This window comes from Aethalodelphis obliquidens, unplaced genomic scaffold (assembly GCF_003676395.1).
Source record: "Aethalodelphis obliquidens isolate GAN/ISIS:26980383/991018 unplaced genomic scaffold, ASM367639v1 scaffold2, whole genome shotgun sequence".
In the NCBI taxonomy this organism is placed as follows: Eukaryota; Metazoa; Chordata; class Mammalia; order Artiodactyla; family Delphinidae; genus Aethalodelphis; species Aethalodelphis obliquidens.
The window spans coordinates 54516080-54533796 of record NW_020837946.1 but is presented as its reverse complement, the minus strand read 5'-3'; the positions used below and the strand labels follow the sequence as shown (position 1 = coordinate 54533796).

The 17717-nt window shown below is 40.6% G+C and overlaps 1 protein-coding gene across 11 annotated transcripts in view; it reads left to right on the top strand.

Moving 5' to 3' along the window:
- OSBPL6 (oxysterol binding protein like 6) overlaps positions 1 to 17717 on the top strand; it is a 212550-nt gene that overhangs the window by 75714 nt on the left and 119119 nt on the right. Inside the window, exons 2-3 of one of the 11 annotated variants that reach the window (XM_027127121.1) lie at positions 12284 to 12476; positions 12997 to 13098. The exons of the other annotated variants lie outside the window; for them this stretch is intronic. The gene's annotated coding sequence lies outside the window, so the exon portion shown is untranslated. The remainder of the gene's footprint in view (positions 1 to 12283; positions 12477 to 12996; positions 13099 to 17717) is intronic. 11 annotated transcript variants of the gene reach the window in all.

Sequence of the window (17717 nt, the reverse complement as noted above, 5' to 3'; positions counted from 1 at the left end):
ACATTCCCACCGGCAATGTAAGAGAATTTAAATACAGATTCTGAACTGTTTTATAGGTTTCAGTAAAGTGTATTCAAAACGTATAAAGACTCTGGTCATTCTAACTTGAGGGAGGGAATGAGTTTTTCCCAATGTTAGTATTGCTTATATTTCCAGATTCTGAACCCTCATGGCCACACAATGTAGGCATTCAGTCAGTATCTGAGTGGGTCCTGAGATACGTCCATAGCTCAGGAAAGAAGACAAATATAACAGCAGAGCATTGTGGCAACCAATTATTTAATTCTGACTTTTATAGTTATCAAGGCTCCCAGCTTTATCCCTGGTCAGTTTCATGATGCCATTCATTCCACAATCCTAATTGAGAGTCTGCTCTATGCCAAGAACTCTTGTCCTTCTGTTGCGGCTGAATAAAATTAAGAGTGTCAGGCAAGACCCGTAATAACACAGGGGCTGGTGCCGGGATGGATTCATGACCAGAGCTTCCCTCCACTCCTTCCTTAGGACAGGTTGTGGACTGCACCATGAGAGGAATCTCTGATAGGGCCCTGCAGCAAGGTCGGGGGTGGGCTCAGGTCAGGTCTGCACCAAGTAAGACAGGAATTAAGCATGAATGCTTTCCAGTAAATTCCTCAGTTTGTCTCTCTTATCAAGGAAGATCTCTTGTTTTCTTTTTGTGGGGAAGGGGATGAACAAGGAAAACCACAAAGCATGACCATGAGTTAAATTTGAGTCTGGATATATATGTAGTGTGACTGTCGGACAGACCTGCTTTAATAATAAAAACTGACATCGGGCAGCTCCTACGTACCAGCTATTCTTGTTCAGTCCTCAACCCTATGAAATGCGTACTCTTAGTCACTCCATTTCACAGATAAGGAAACCAAAAAACAGAGAAAAGACATAACTCTCCCAAGGTCACACAGCTAGAGAGGGGCAGAGAGGAATTTGAACCTAGATGGTTCCAGAAACTGGGCTCTTAGCCACTTACTGCCTGACAGTTACCTATTAGTTGTGGTTCTTTGAACTCTTAAATTCATAGTCTTTATTTCTAAGAGCCTCATAGAAGTTGGATATTTGACATGAACATTTCAATGATTTTTGCATGTAATTTCTCACTGGGATGGCAAATTTGTAGTCTGAAGAAAGTACAGTCAGCCCTCATATCCGCAGGTTCTGCATCTGCAGATTTGACCAACCACAGATCGAAAATGTTCAAGGAAAAAATTTTTCAGAAGGTTTCAAAAGCAAAACTTGAATTTGTGGCGTGCCAGCAACTACAGGCATACCTTGGAGGTATTGAGGATTTGGTTCCAGAGCACTGCAATAAAGTGAGTCACACAAATTTTTTTGGCTTCCCAGTGCATATAGAGATTATGTTTACACTACTGTAGTCTATTAAGTGTGTAACAGCATTATGTTTTAAAAAACGATGTACATACCTTAATTTAAAAGTACTTTATTGCTAAAGACTCACAACCATCACCTGAGCCTTCAGTGAGTCAATCTTTTTCGCAATAGTAACATCAAAGATTGCTAATCACAGATCACCGTAACAAATATTATAATAATAATGAAAATGTTTGAAATATTGTGAGAATTACCAAAATGTGACACAGAGACACGAGGTGAGCAAATGTTGTTGGAAAAATGGCACCCATAGACTTGCTTGACACAGGGTTGCCACAAACCTTCAATTTGCAAAAAATGCAGCATCTTCGAAGTGCAATAAAGTGAAGAGCAGTAAAACGAGGGAAGTCTGCTTGTATTTATGTAGCATTTACATTGTGTTAGATATTATAAGTAATCTAGAGATGATTTAAACTGTATAGGAGAGTGTGCATAAGTTATATGCAAATACTACACCATTTTATATAAGGGACTTGAGCATTTTAGGATTTTGGTATTCGCAGGGAGTGGAACCAGCGCCCCACAGATATGGACAGATGACTGTATGACCTATAGAGGTATTAGAATAATCCATAGATCTCAGTTGTTTTTTTTTTTTTTTTTGCGTTACGCGGGCCTCTCACTGTTCTCGCCTCTCCCTTAGCGGAGCACAGGCTCCGGACGCGCAGGCTCAGTGGCCATGGCTTATGGGCCCAGCCGCTCCACGGCATGTGGGATCTTCCCAGACCGGGGCACAAACCCGTGTCCCCTGCATCGGCAGGCGGACTCTCAACCACTGCGCCACCAGGGAAGCCCCATAGATCTCAATTTTTAAAAAGAAAAATTTTTAATCTAATATCAGTAGATCTGAATCAGAAGGTATGTAAACTGGCAGCCAAATATACTACTCGATAATGTCTGTGTATTTTTATGTAAATTATGTGTGTATGTCACGAGAACTAAAGAATATCTGAAGTCTGAAAATTTATGAGTTAAAAAATCTCTACATAATTAACATTTGGACATCTCTCATAGGATATGTGCAGTACTAGATCCTGAATATATATCATCTGTAATCCCCAAAGCAACTCGAACTAAGTTTTGTTTGAGCCCAAATCCCCATTTCTCAGATGAGGAAATTGAAGATCAGATAGGCTGAGTAACCTGCCCAGTTTCATAGCTAAAAAACATCATAGTTAAAACTGGCATTTAAAGTAAGCCTGTTTAACTCCAAGCCCCGTGCTCTTTCCACGATGCCACAGATTTCCACTTGAGCCCAAAGGAAGCACTCAATTTCAAAGAAAATTGCTGTTTATGTGATATCATAGTCTACCCTGCTTTCTCCATCCATTTTTTAAAATCCATCTATGACATCAAATCAAATTCCCAGAACAATTTTGAATTGTAATGGATGGCATTGTTCACTGTCTCAGCATTTTAAAATTTATTCTGCTTTTACTGCCAGTGTCATCTATCTAAATACAGGAAGCTTTAGTCATAAGAATGTTAATAGGCCTGATTTAGTTGTCAAAGTTTTTTGTGGTCTGATGAGCAAACAAGTAAGTCGCTGTGGAAACCAAACAGAAATCTAGGTGAATTGATACAGCAAGAGGCCTAAGAAATGGGCAGCTTGAAGTAATTCCATCAAAGTAGCATAGGAGGTAAAAGAGACTGGCTCAAAGAGAAATTAGGCCAAGGTTATTCAGTTAAGCCATGTATGGAAAAAAATACAGATTACATATACAAAACTTACACTTGTTTAGGGTCTATTTTATCATTTCGAACCACTGTATAATTTATGGTGATGCCACTGACAATGTATACCTAATTTGTTAACAGATTTTAATATTATTTTGACCTCAGTGTGTATGTGGTGGACATATTTGTACTGTAAAAGAACATATAGTGATTTTATAGTTATTGTAAAAGTGCTTAAGTTAAAAAAGAGTCTCCTGCTACCTGCCCGAAGGATTCAATTGCCATTCCAGTAATCTGAGAGACACCAGCAACGTGATATTGGAGACTGAATGTTCCAAACGTCATTGATATGAAAACCATCTCAGGGAGCACACTCAACAGAAAACTTCTTATTAGCGTGACTCTGAATCCAGATGTCCCTATAAAAATGTTCTTCATCTGGGTTTAGGACTTAAGTCATCTGTTCTTTCAGGATTTGGGGTTTCGGAAAATTACTTATATTTAGGAGTGCATATTAAAGCTCATGTATGTAACAGTTTGTGAACTGAGTCGGCAGAGAAGTGTCATCTGTGAATATAGGACAGTGGGCAGCTGTTCAGTGGTCTGGCAAGAACATACCAAGCAGCACAGCCCTGGAGCATCACCCCAGAGTGAAGTCAGCCTCTCTTTTGTGATCCAGATAAGTGTTTCAGTTAGCACCATTCAAGTGACCTATTAGGACTAGTGAACTTCTGCCCAAGCTATATCAGACTGCCAGGGTTTAGGGGTTCTTTTGTTAATCTTTCCCTCTCTTGGCACTTGTGGGTTCTGTTATTTATCAGATTCTCTGATTTTGGTCCTTGAATATTTAGAGTTTAAGGCGCATTAGATGTGATGATTGAAATTATCACTACGTACACAGGTCTCTAGGGCTCTTTTCCAAAGCCCAGAGGCAAGTAGTGTTTTGAGTCTATAGTAGGGGAAATACAGGACCAGCTATCTTATGCTTTCTCTAACTTTGGAAGTGTATTATCAATTATATAAGTGGGAGGGAAGCTTTTTAAGCACCACTGTTAGTAGTTGTTGACAAATCACCAGTTGGTAAATGTTAATGGTGGTTTCTTTGCCCAGGGAGCAACATTAAAATTCTCATCTCCCGGCGCTACCCTGGCGGTCCAGTGGTTAAGACTTCGCCTTCCAGTGCAGGGGGTGTGGGTTCGATCCCTAGTTGGGGAGTCACATCCTAAGATCCCACATGGCCAAAGAACCAAAACATAAAACAGAAGCAATATTGTAACAAAACTCAATAAAGACTTAAAAAAAAAATTCTCATCTCAACTTGCTTCACAAGAAAACAAATCTTATTGCATATCTTTTTAACTGAAGCCTTTCTTCAGCAAAATTTGTGTGAATGCATGTTCTGTCCATCTGGTTTCAATGGTCAGTCACAGCGAGCTTTAGCACACTTTAGCATACTTCTGGTATACATTAGCGAAAAGTACGGGCACACTGCCATATGCAGGTGTGCCAGGTGCAGTTGTGCTTACAGAGATGGAGCAGGTGTGGGTGTTGCCTGCAGAGGCCATCCATTCTGGGGAATGAAAGACATGTGTGTCAAAAACTCTGATCAAGATGGACTGAGGAAAGTCCAGGAGGTGCTGAGCAAGGATTATGAAAGTTAAGAACCTGGAGAATTGCTTCTAGCTGAGCCATAGGAAGTGGCTTCATGTCATCCACACAGGGTTTAAAGGAAGGATGGGCTTTAGACTTTGGAAATGTAAGGAAAAGTATTTTCTTTAGAGGAAACACATAGAATAGGCAAAGAGTGGGTATGTTTGGGGGAACTGCAAGGATTTGTGTTTAGTAGAAGATTTCAAGGAGCCTATCATGAAGATGAAGTTGGAAAGTTGGTTGGAGTTAGATCATGGAGGACCTTTAATACTAGGATAAGGAAATTGGGCTTTATTCTCTCCTTCCTTAGTTTCAGATATTAACTCAAGTGTTTTACCTTAGGTCTGATTATGAAGTATGATTATTCATAAAGAGTACAATGATCCTTTTGGCAGTTTGCTGGAGAACAAAAAATACTGTTACGCAACTGCAGTATGTGTCTGGGTCAAATGGCTTTTTTTTGCTGAAAATTTTCCACAGAGGCTGTGCCAAATATGTCACATAATCCTATCACTCAGATGAAAGTCAGCTACATCACTACAGCATGCACTTATTTTGATTCCTCCCTAGGTTCAATGATGTTAGGATTTACATTTCACACCTTTTTTTTTTTTTTTGACCAGGTGGGTGGTGCTAAAATGCCTAATACCCCATATGTCTGGCAAGTAAGCTGGTTTGTTTGAAAGCTGAGTCATTAAGCTCCTTTATCTTTCTTCTCAATTTCCTACTTAGCATTTTCCCTTCATATTGGGCACTTCATAAGCAATGAGGTGGCTCATTAGTTTGCTGCCCAGGAAACAGCAACTCTGTTTTTCTCTTTTCCTATTCAAAGGAATTATTTTAGTCTACTTGTGGTGTGCCTTGGAAATATTCTGAGCTGATAATTTTAGCTAGTGGAGGCAAAAGGAGAAACATCTGAATTTTATCGGGTAGACTTGGAACACTTCAGTTCATAAAAACATTAGTGAAAAGGGCCATTATTGTTAGTATTCTCTGGCTAATTAACTCAGTTGACTAAAGCTTGAGGCTTATGTGGCAAGGTCCATTAGTTTTGCTCTCTGATTATCTCTTAGAGCCACTGGTCCTGGCCGTTGATTTAGAAAATAATTATAATAACAACAAGCACTTACATAGTACTATACACATGGACTCATTTAATCTTCAGAATAATCCTGAAGGGTAGGTACTGTTATTCTCTCCATCATTACAGATCATGAAACTGAGGCATTGAGAAGCTATGTCACTTGCCTGGGGCCCCATTACTGGTAATTGACTGAGCCAGGATTTTGAACCTAGGCACTTGGGTTCCAACGTCTTTACTCTTGACCTCATTAAAATCCAAGGATGTCCCTAGACTTAAGGAAACATAATGTGTCTCTAAATATTTAAGGCTATTTATTTTGTATAGTATGAAGCTTTGAATTTAAGAAATTTCAGACCAGTGTATGATATACAGACACCAGTAATCTATTTAGCATCTCGTTTGTTGTCCATGCAGTGTTGTGCACGTGAGCAAGGCTTCACAGAGGTGACATTTGAGACCTGAGCCAGGACTTAAAGGATGCTCAAGTGCTCAACAGGCAGAGAAGAGCATCACAGGTAGAGGGAATAGCACGTGCAAAAGGCTTGAGGAGGTGAAATGGCATTTGATGTGCATGTTTGAAGGAAAGTATGATGTTCACTGTTTCTAAAACAGGGTGGAACATGAAGAGAGTGACTAAGATGCAATTTAAGGTTGCAGATTGTACCCTGATGAACAGTTTAAAAATTGTCCTATCAGGCAGTGACCTTTTTTTAAATCAAGGGCTCACAAATTTTTGTATCCAATTTCAAAAGGTTCCCAGGTGCTCTGAAACTCACCTGTAGGTCTGTAGAGCCTTTCCCCCCAAGCAGTAGAGAATAATACGATCCAGTATATGTTTTAAGAAAGATGACTCTGGTGCCAATGAAAGATGGCCTGGGAGGAGAGAATGATTGGAAGCAGAGAGATCGCAGGGACAGATATAAAAAATCTAGCTGAGATGACAAAAAGAGAGCGATGTCTCTGAAAGATACTTAGGAGATGGAAGTGAGAGGATCTGGGCTGAGTTAAATGGGAAAGTTGCACATAAAATAGTTAAAAGTAACTGTTGTATCTAGCTTGGTTTAGGATAGATAGTCATGCCATTAACAAACACTAAAGGAGAGGAAAGGGGCAAGAGCAGAAAGATTATGGGCTTGATTTTTAGACCCACTGAGTTTCAGGTGCCCATGATATATTCCAATGGAAATGTCTGGTAGACAGTTGGAAATGGCAGTCTGGAAAAGAAGCTAGCATTGGATAGAGAGAGATTCAGCTGTCTCTAGCAAATGGTAGGTTGAAGCCCTCTGGGTGGGTCAGGACCACCCAGGAGAGCCCAGACTGAGAAGACAAGGGCAGAGGAGGAATATCCGGTAAAGCTGGCTGCGGAGACAAGACTTGGGAGCAGCAGCAGCATTATAGCGTTTGAGAGCTTCCTGTTCTGAACACCGCATACATTAACTGGCCTAATCCTCAGATACCTCTGTGAAAGGGCTACATTTTACACATGAGGACCCCGAGGCACAGAGAAGTAAAGTAATTTGCACAAGGGCACAGAGCTAGTAAGTTGCTTTCAGTGGTAAATTAGTGGTAGCCTCATTAAGTTGATGTGATTGAATTAAGATAGTTTTTGTCATAACTGTTTTACAGATTTAACAGATTTAAATATAGATTGGTAAGCTTTGATGATAGTATTTCCTTAATTTTCCCCCTGCTCTATCAAGTAAATATAGTATAATCATCAGAATTCATGAAGAAAGTATGATCTGAGACTTTCATAAATTTCCAAATTCCTTGGCTTTTTCTCACATGAGTATTCTGTCAAGATACATGCATTTCTTAAACATATTTTTATTTAATAGGTTAAGTTTTCCCTGAAGTTTTCTCCCAATTAATAAGAATTTTTGGCATTAATTGGAGCACTTCCTGAAATGGTTTCATGAGTCATATTTTCATATTTCCACTTAGAATATACGTTGGACTCTCTTAGCAGTGATCTGAGACATCATCAAACATTCTTATTTTAATTTACCCAAAACTTCTCTTGTCTCCTTGAATTCATCCCTTCCTTAGAATATCTTCATTATATTTTCCCTTTTATCAGTACACCAGCAGTGGAGATTTTTCTTGGAGCCCATTTTCTCAGTGATTTTTTTATTACTTCATCAGAGTTATGCACACCAAGGAGGAAAGAACGATGAAGCCACACCAGGTTGACACAGCTGGACTATCTGCTAGACTGGAGTCAGCAGACTACAGTCCACGGGCCAAATGTGACCCCTCACATTTTTGTAAATAAAGTTTTATTGGAACACAGCCATGCTCAATCATTTACATATTATCTGTGGCTGCTTTCCTGCTACAAGGGCAGAGTTGAGTAGTTGCATTAAGTGGTGCAGTGCATGACCCACATAACCTAAAATGTTTACTGATTTGGACCTTCACAGAGAAAAGTGCTGACTCTTTCTCTGTAGCATACTACTTTTGGAAGATTAGGAATTGTCCAAAGCATATTTATAGTGCTTTAGAGTTAAGACAGTTCTCTTTTAAATAAAACTTTAAAGAAAATTTTACTCAGCTGAATAACAGAACCATTGAGTGGTTTCTGTAATATTTGTTCTTTGGGTCTAAAACAGATACAGTCAAGGGAATAATGAAACTGAAGCCTCCTTTAAGTAATCTAGAATCAGAATTCTTAACTGTATAATCAGTCATCTGAGTTTTTGTCAGTTTTAACAGAACTGTTTAATTTGGAAGAATTTCTTTTTCTTTGAATGCTCAGTAGATGCCAGGTCTTTCCTTGTGCTCAGCTTTTGGGATTTGCAGAAATATTACATTTCCCTACCCTTAGAGAAATATGTCTCAATTGGAACCAAGTTAAATACAAACCAAAAAAAATCTGGAAAAATTGACCTAGATCATAGATATGTAACAGAATGATAAAAATATGTTTTGTGTTGAGTACATTATTTTAGTTTATTTGCATGTTGACCATATCTTATGTTATACTTCAATCACATTTCTGAGAAAATGAATGTGCTTTCTTTTCTTTTTTTTAATTGAGGTATAGTCGACATACAGTATTATGTAAGTTTCAGGTGTACAGCATAGCGCTTCACAATTTTTAAAGGTTATATTTCATTTATAGTTATAAAATATTGGCTATGTTTCCAGATGTGCTTTATTTGCCATTATTTTTGTTAAGCCAAGAAGTATGTGAGGGCAAATGGGATCACATTCTGCTCTGTCAGATACAAGTTCTTCACTTGTTCCTCGTGAATGGCCACTCTCCTCAGTAGTTCTCCCCTCCCTTTTTGGCTGCTATGGCTTCTGAGGTCCTCTCTTGCATCTGGGTTCTCTTTCCTGCAATTTGTTCTCCAGGATCTGCCTCCCTGGAGCATGATCACATGACTCCCCTGCTCTAAACTCCGCTCCTGTTCTCTGTAGCCCACCCAGCAAAATCTGGTCTTTCACCAGCATTGGAGACCTTCCACGCTGTTTCAAACCTACTCTCTGCCTTTTCTTCCCCCACTGTCCTTTTTTGTACCCTGAACTCTGAGGACTGTGACTACTACAGTCTGCACTTTCCCATCTCTTGATTTTCATACACATTTCCTCACTGTTTGAAATGTCCTTTAACCTCTGTGATATATGATAGGACTAATGAGATTAGATAGATTTCCAGGTTAAAAGTCTGCTCTTCAGGGCTTCCCTGGTGGCGCAGTGGTTGGGAGTCTGCCTGCCGATGCGGGGGACACGGGTTCGTGCTCCGGTCCGGGAAGATCCCGCGTGCCGCAGAGCGACTGGGCCCGTGAGCCATGGCCGCTGAGCCTGCGCGTCTGGAGCCTGTGCTCCGCAACGGGAGAGGCCACAACAGTGAGAGGCCCGCGTACCGCAAAGAAAAAAAAAAAATTAATCTTCAATGTGTATTGTCACAAGGAATAATCAGACTTGAACTTTATAGCTTAGCACCTTTGGACTTCTGCCCCGTATGCAGTTTATGTGCAAGGTAAAACAAGGTCTTTTACAGTTTCTAATTAAAATAAAGTTTAGTTGCCACTTGGTTAACTTCCTGGTTTTTGAATAAAACTTAATATATTAGTCACCTGGAAATTTGGAATTTGAATGCGACAATAGAAATCTTTCTGTCCTAGTCAAGTTTTTGAAGCTGTACTGAAATGAATATTCCTCATATTTCTGGCTTCAGTAACTATCAGGGATGATTGATTACATGTGAACCATGTATTGATAGATTGGTAATTTTTAATGCAGAGCGGTCAGCCCCCCTGAAGGTTATAGAAGGCACCAGACTTTATAATCATGGTTGTTGTCCTTCTGAAAATTTTGCAGAATGTCCATATAAACATCAATTATAGTCTTAGAACCAGCCAAAACCCTTTACAAAGTACATATAAATAGAAACCTTGTAAAATTCACTTTTTAACTCTCACACTTACGCTGTGCAAGGAACTAAGGTCTGGTCCCTGTTTCCAGAGTCAACACAGTCTGTTAGGGGAGATAAGAGGTGTAAGCAGCAAGAAAGACCAGGACAATCTCACATTAGTTAGAATTGACCCAAGTACCAGATGTGATGAGAAGCTCCTTCTTTCTAGCTGGGAAAATGGATGAAAGAGTTGGAAGTTGTGGTTTTGAGCTGGGCTTTGAAGGATGTATTAGGCAAAGACTGTGGGGAAAGAGATGAGTGAAGGGGAAAATGATCCCCAGGCCAAGGTCTGATTTACACAGGCTGGAGACAGGACACGCACACAGCGTGTGTCCTGTGGGAGGGGAAGGGGTCCTTAGGTGTGATTAGCAAGATTCACCCTCCCTCCTCCCTCCCCTCTGCTGCTGGATTGGAGGAAACCATTACCCCGTGGTCCTCTATTCTCCCTCACCTTCCCATTCGCTATTACAGGATGGTAAGAAGTTATGGAGAATAAGACTAGAGAAGAGGAATGGGGGTGGAAGTGTGCACAAAGAACTGCAGTAGAGCACAGGGGGCTCTTTACCATATTTTTTTTTTCCCCTCCTCTTTCAGTGTTCTTCCTTTTCCTAAGCTTGGCAGAATTCATCATAGGGAAGAGCAAAGAGAAGGTGGGTAGGGCAGTTTCTGTAGCTGGCTATTCATATTCAGTCTGCCTATAATTCTAGGAGATTAAAGAGCATGCATTGAGTAGTGTTTGCAGAAAATAAACATATAATGCTGAGCATACAGAAATAATCTTGGTGGACCCTAAGCCTAGTTTTCTATGTCATCATCGTAATCATCAGTTTTATTTGGAATTGTAAGATGCACAGAATTTTCTTACAACACAGTAGAGATCTTAAAAGCTTTTTTTGTAGAGGTAGAGGGGCATTTAGAACAAACTTTTTTTTTTTGGCAGAAAAATGGCACTTAAAGAGCAATCACAGCATAAAATACCCAGTAGACATAAATCTTTTGCACTTTCATTAAGTCATAATTTTTCAGAATGTGTGTGTGCTTTTTCTTCTCTATAAGTAGAAAGAGAAAAAACGAAAACAGAATGAAGCAGTAGGCTTGAAAAATAATCAGACCTGGGGAGTAAGTTTTTTTTTTTTTTTTGCGGTACGCGGGCCTCTCACTGTTGTGGCCTCTCCCGCTGCGGAGCACAGGCTCCAGACGCACAGGCTCAGTGGCCATGGCCCACGGGCCCAGCCGCTCCGCGGCATGTGGGATCTTCCAGGACTGGGGCACGAACCCATGTCCCCTGCATCGGCAGGCGGACTCTCAACCACTGCGCCACCAGGGAAGCCCCGGGAGTAAGTTTTAAAGCTGCCTTGTGAATAAACAAGGCTGCTAAAGAAAGGTCTATGGCTTGAAGGAAAAAACTGCTGCCACATTGCAGGGTCAGATTTTTTTTTCCTTTCTCTGTTTTTTTTTAACTTAAAGTGAACATGTTTTATCTTCCCGTAAAATATTGTTTCTTTGCCTTCTGAGAAATTATGTCAGGTTGAACACTATGCTTTGCCAGCATAGTCAGCTCTTTGTGCTAGAGGATCGTTCTAGGAGTTTGGCAGTAATTCTGCTCTGTTAAGACAAATTAGAGACTAGTAATGGGTCTTTATCTGGGTATTGGTATTGTACATTTATATGCATGTGTGATGGAACCACTTCATAGTGACTGTTTTAAAAAACTTTTTGAGGTTTACATTTAATTAGAGGTTTAAACATGTTTCTGAAAAATATACTGCATCTCCTTTTAGAAAATATTTGCTTTATAAATTGAGAGTTTTCTTACTCGCAGCTCTGGGTAAGATGTAAATGATACATGCCACTGATTGCTGAGGAGCTCAGTGGTTGTCTTTGAGATTACGTAGATTGAGCAAAGGAGGTAGAAAGCAGGGGGCCATCCCTTACGAACTTTCTCCTCAGAAGATAAAGTGGAAGGAATTTTCTGTCAGCCACAGATGCTCGTGAAAGGTCTATGGAGATGTATCTATACAACTGTAATCTCTCTTTTTCAGCCTCTGTGCCTTCCTGCAAAAGATCAAGAGAAGGAAATCAACGAGCCACTCTTATAACTTACCAGATAACCCCAGCAGGCTCAGTAGACAGACCAAGTTCCCAGGAAAAAAGCTACAGGCACTTGAGGATAAACTGCTTCCAACAGCTTTTAGCTTAAAGCTGACCTGGAAGGCTTTGACTCCCAATTACAAGGTGAGTTAGGAGAATGCAAGTTTAAAATCAAAAGCAGAGTTAGATTAGGCAATGCTTAATGATAGCAAAAGATTACTGAGATATTACCAAATCACAGGAACATGTTTCTATTTTTTATGTATATATCAGATGGAAAAATAAGACTTGGTGATTCTGGTTATGTTTAGCCATCTTAATAAAAAGTTCTGCAATATTTTTTTTAAGGATAGGAAGTAAAAAAAGCCGAAATATTGAACGTTTTTCTGTCTACAGTTTGGCATCATGTGAAAATAAAGTGCTCCCCTTCCCTTCTGCAATAATAAACCTGCGCCTGAAAATGGCTGAAAGGTTATCCTCGCTTTCATTATATATGCATGACACACACACTCTTAAAATGCATACAGTTTTTATAGTCTTTCATAGTAAACAGGTAGACGATTGATTGTGATATTTTTACACATGAGGCTGAAATAAATATGATAACAGCAGTGCTCACTTTGGGGTCCTTGTCATCTTTGATATTTGCAGTCATTATTTTCAGAACCACTTCAGATATGCTGTTTGACATCTTAGGCCCAGTGGGTTTGGTCTTCACCGTTTGGACACATCCCTCCTAGTTATACGAAGCTTTCTACCTTCTGAGGTCAGTGACCCCCAGAGTGGGAGGATGTGCCATCAGAGCTCTTGGGGATCTTTTGCAACGTGTGTCCTCTACTCAAACCCTTATTTTCTCTGGAGCACAAGGGCAGCAGTGGTGGTGGTGGTGGTGATAGTTCAGACATCTGTAATTTGGAAAATACTCACAGGTGTTCTGATACCACTTCGACCTTTTCCTTGCATGGACTGCTCCCTCTTGGTAGGACAGAAACCATGGCTTACTAATTTAGTGTAATCACTGTTATGTCAGAAGATTTCTGCTTATTACTGCATCATTTAAAGTTAAATTTTATTTATTTATTTAGTTTATTGTTTTGGCTGCATTGGGTCTTAACTGTGGCATGCGGGATCCTCGTTGCGGCATGTGGGATCTTTCGTTGCAGCTCCTGGGCTTCTCTCTATTTGTGGCGTGTGGGTTTTCTCTTCTCTAGTTGGGCGCATGGGCTCCAGGGTGTGTGGGCTCTGTAGTTCGTGGCACGCAGGCTCTCTCGTTGAGGCGCGTGAGCTCAGTAGTTGTGGTGCGCAGGCTTAGTTGCCCCGCAGCATGTGAGATCTTAGTTCCCCGACCAGGGATCGAACCTGCGTCCCCTGCATTAGAAGGCAAATTTCTTTACCACTGGACCACCAGGGAAGTCCCTTAAAGTTAAATTTTAAAGCACAGCTTGCAGACTGGTGGCCTACAGGCCAGATTTTAGACTATAATTTTTTTAATATGTAAAAGTTTTCTTTTTTAATATTGAGTTAATTGCCAACATCTCAAAAAGGAAACTTCACATAAAAAAAAGAAAAAAAACCCCCCAGCAAAACAGATACCTGGCTTCTCTTGGAAGGTTAAAAATCTGGTCTTGTTACTATTTCAAGACCTGAAGTTTGCTAGTCGTTACCATTCCCTAAGTCTTTAACCCAACCAGCTATACAGATTTGTGTTACCTACCTGGCATCTGTAGGCTTTTGAGGCCAAGATTCATGCTTTAAGCATCAATTTTGTCTCTCCTTACATGAAGTCAGTCCCCTGTAGTTTACACATAACACTCTCTTAGTCTTTATTCTCTTTTGGCATTTTATTATTTTATATAAAATGTGTGCACTGTGAGAATGGTGGCTTTCTGAGGTTAAACTAACACCTGCCAGGCTTGCCTATGAAGAAGGAAAACTTTTCCAAAACCAGGTGGCCCATGGTTCTTAGTTTGGAAATCTGATTGGCGGAGTGATACGGTCTGAATCATTTTTTCCAGACCTGAGGTCGTCTATCTCAGAGTTTAATATGTCACAACCTAAGGGTTCCATTGCCTGATCTGACTGTTTTGGTCCCAGGGAGGTAAAGTGATTCATTGGGTTGGCTTCTTTTTGAATGACACCTATAGGCATTTAGAGTCCATCTTTTATCCCCTTATTCATTCTGGACACCAGAGTGATTCAGTGAGCTGTGTGCTACATGCGCAGAACTTTTGACATTGAGAAATCTCACCATCAGAATCAGATATACCTTCAAGCACAGTGGGTTGTAGTTAATCACAAAACTTCTCTTTCCAGCTTCCCTGGTGGCACAGTGGTTGGGGGTCCGCCTGCCGATGCAGGGGATGTGGGTTCGTGCCCCGGTCCGGGAAGATCCCACATGCCCCAGAGCGGCTGGGCCCGTGAGCCATGGCCGCTGAGCCTGCGCGTCCGGAGCCTGTGCTCCGCAACGGGAGAGGGGAGAGGCCACAACAGTGAGAGGCCCACGTACAGCAAAAAAAAACAAAAAAAAAACTTCTCTTGCCCCATCTTTGATCACTATATATTGTTGGGGACTGAACTACTTGCAGTAATGTTCCTTTTAATTTGATATTGAACCAAACTTTTATATAATAATAAAGAGCCTTAACCATGAAAGCATTTTAAATCATAGGGCCCTATGGGCATAGCACTTCTCTGTCTACATCAGCTAAACTCAGCCATTAATTATTTGATCATAGTTTACAAATAGGGAGAAGCTGACTTGATCCCAAAACAGTGGTTCTTATCCCAACAACCCATTTTTCAAACGGATAGTGCCTGTTACTCAAGCAGATTTTAGGCCTCAGGATATTCATTTTTAATGTTGAAGCAAACAAGAAAGAAGCCCAACAGGATTGGATGTTGACTTCTGGTAGTTTACTGTCCTCTGGCTGCATTACTTTTGCTCTGTCTCATGGGATCTCTTAGGTCAGTATTGCCTAGGATCTCTTGATACTTAACCACACGTAAAGGTGAAATGTACAGGGCTTCCCCTGGTGGCGCAGTGGTTGAGAGTCCACCTTCCGATGCAGGGGACGCGGGGGTTCGTGCCCCGGTCTGGGAAGATCCCACATGCCGCGGAGCAGCTGGGCCTGTGAGCCATGGCCGCTGAGCCTGCGCGTCTGGAGCCTGTGCTCCGCAACGGGAGAGGCCACAACGGTGGGAGGCCCGCGAACCAAAAAAAAAAAAAACATGAAACGTACACGAGTCCCTTTGACTATCAGGTTTACGTTCATGGAAATGAAGTAACTAGAAATTTGTCTCCACACATTCGAGGAGTTGTGACTTGACTGTATGAGAAAGAAATTAAACTCTTCTGAAAAGGAAAAAGCAGGTGATTGGCACCTCATTTCCTTAAGGAAATGTGTTTATTTTCATTCCTGTTTTGTCGTAGGAATTAGTGTGTATGCATGTATACTCAGAAATGCTTCCAGGAAGCCCTTTATCTCTTTTTTCCTTGGCATTCCTGTTATTGGCTCCACATTCCACTTCCCTTAACTTCCTGAGGAAAGGACACCTAGGACTGAAAAAATGAAACCAATGAGGGCCATTATTGACATATAAAACGGGTTGAAATGTGGTGAAAAAGGTAAACCCAGTAAATCAGCTAGCCAGTCAGCAAATATGACATTGGCAAAAACTGGAAGAAGAGAAAGAGTATTCAACCCTGGCATGGCATGAAAGCTGACGTTTGCTCCCTTTTACCTCTTATGAAGATCATGAGACTTCTCCCTCAGTAGTAGAAACGGAGAGAATATCCAATGAGAATTGGCAGTGCTGAGACCATTTTACTTAACCTCTTTCTTCAAAAGGTGATCAAATATATTTCTTTGTTCTTTTAGGGGGACAGTTCCTTTATTTCTTGAGGATCATTGTAAATTCATGGATTTTTAAAGATCTTTATGATTTGATTAGTTGCAGTGACTTTTTTTTCTGGATGCTCAAATAAAACCTTTGTTCCTTGGGAGCCCCTTGAGATTGGTTCCTGTATATACATACAGAAAAGAGAACTTATCAGAAGTGAATCACAATGAATTTTCACAAACTGAACATTCCCATATAATCAGCACTCAGATCAAGATACAGAACATCCCAGAAGCATCCATGTCCCATTAGTTTTTTTGACACTGCTTTTTAGTTCAACAGGATACTTTAAGCTCCTCTTGTTCATTTCACAGTCCAGTCTAAGAATCAGTTATTACAAGGAGCTCCGGTTCCTTTTAGTAGAAAATGGAATTTAGAAGCCACAGTCTGGGCATTAAGGGTGCTCATTCTTTTTTTTTTTTTTTTTTTTTTTTGCGATACGCGGGCTTCTCACTGCTGTGGCCCCTCCCGCCGCGGAGCACAGGCTCCGGACGCGCAGGCTCAGCGGCCATGGCTCACGGGCCCAGCCGCTCCGCCGGAATCCTCCCGGACCGCGGCACGAACCCGCGTCCCCTGCATCGGCAGGCGGACTCCCAACCACTGCGCCACCAGGGAAGCCCATGGGTGCTCATTCTTATCGGTCATCAGTGTTTCCAGACTTTTTCAGGGAACAGAGTTGGAAATAATTATATATTTAAAATAAAAAATTATGAGTTCACATTGAATTTTCAAAGTTAACTTTATGGAGTTTTACTATTATTTGATTTTATATTTGTAGCTCGTTTCTCTTCAAATGAATAATCTCAGCATTACTACTACTAATTGTTCTATTTTTATATAGAGAAAAAATGTAGAGTTTTATTTACCGTTTATTACTATCATTATTTTTGGTCTTTCAAATTTTATGTATGTGGTCAAAAATGAATTTCCCTCACCTCCATTTTTAGTATTTAGTGTTGATATATTTCTATTAAATCTTTAGTTCACCAAATAATTTGAGTTATTTGCAATTCATTACATCATAAGCAGGAGATGTTCCAGAAGTGACAGTGGGATTATTGTACTGTTTGGATGGTGGATCAATTTGTGCTGCACTGAATGCATTTATTAGTGTCCACCCTTCATCACAGTGCAGGTCCAGAAATAGAAGAAAGATAAATGTTCTAAATGAAACACAGAGCCTGAAAGTGCCCCAACGGTTTTGTCCTTCTTGCTTCTTTTTATCTGATAAATGGATATTTTATGGATGCTTACCTTGGAATGATTTCTTTTCCCTTGGTGAGTCAAGGGATCAAGTGCTTTGATTTTTGGATATATTTTGTAATATTTGACCTTGGGAAAAATGTAAGTGTTCATAGAGAATATAGGAATAGGTACTTTTCCCTCTGTCCGTCTGTCCCTTCCTCCCTCCCTCCCTCCCTCCCTCCCTCCCTCCCTCCCTTCCTTCCTTCCTTCCTTCCTTCCTTCCTTCCTTCCTTCCTTCCT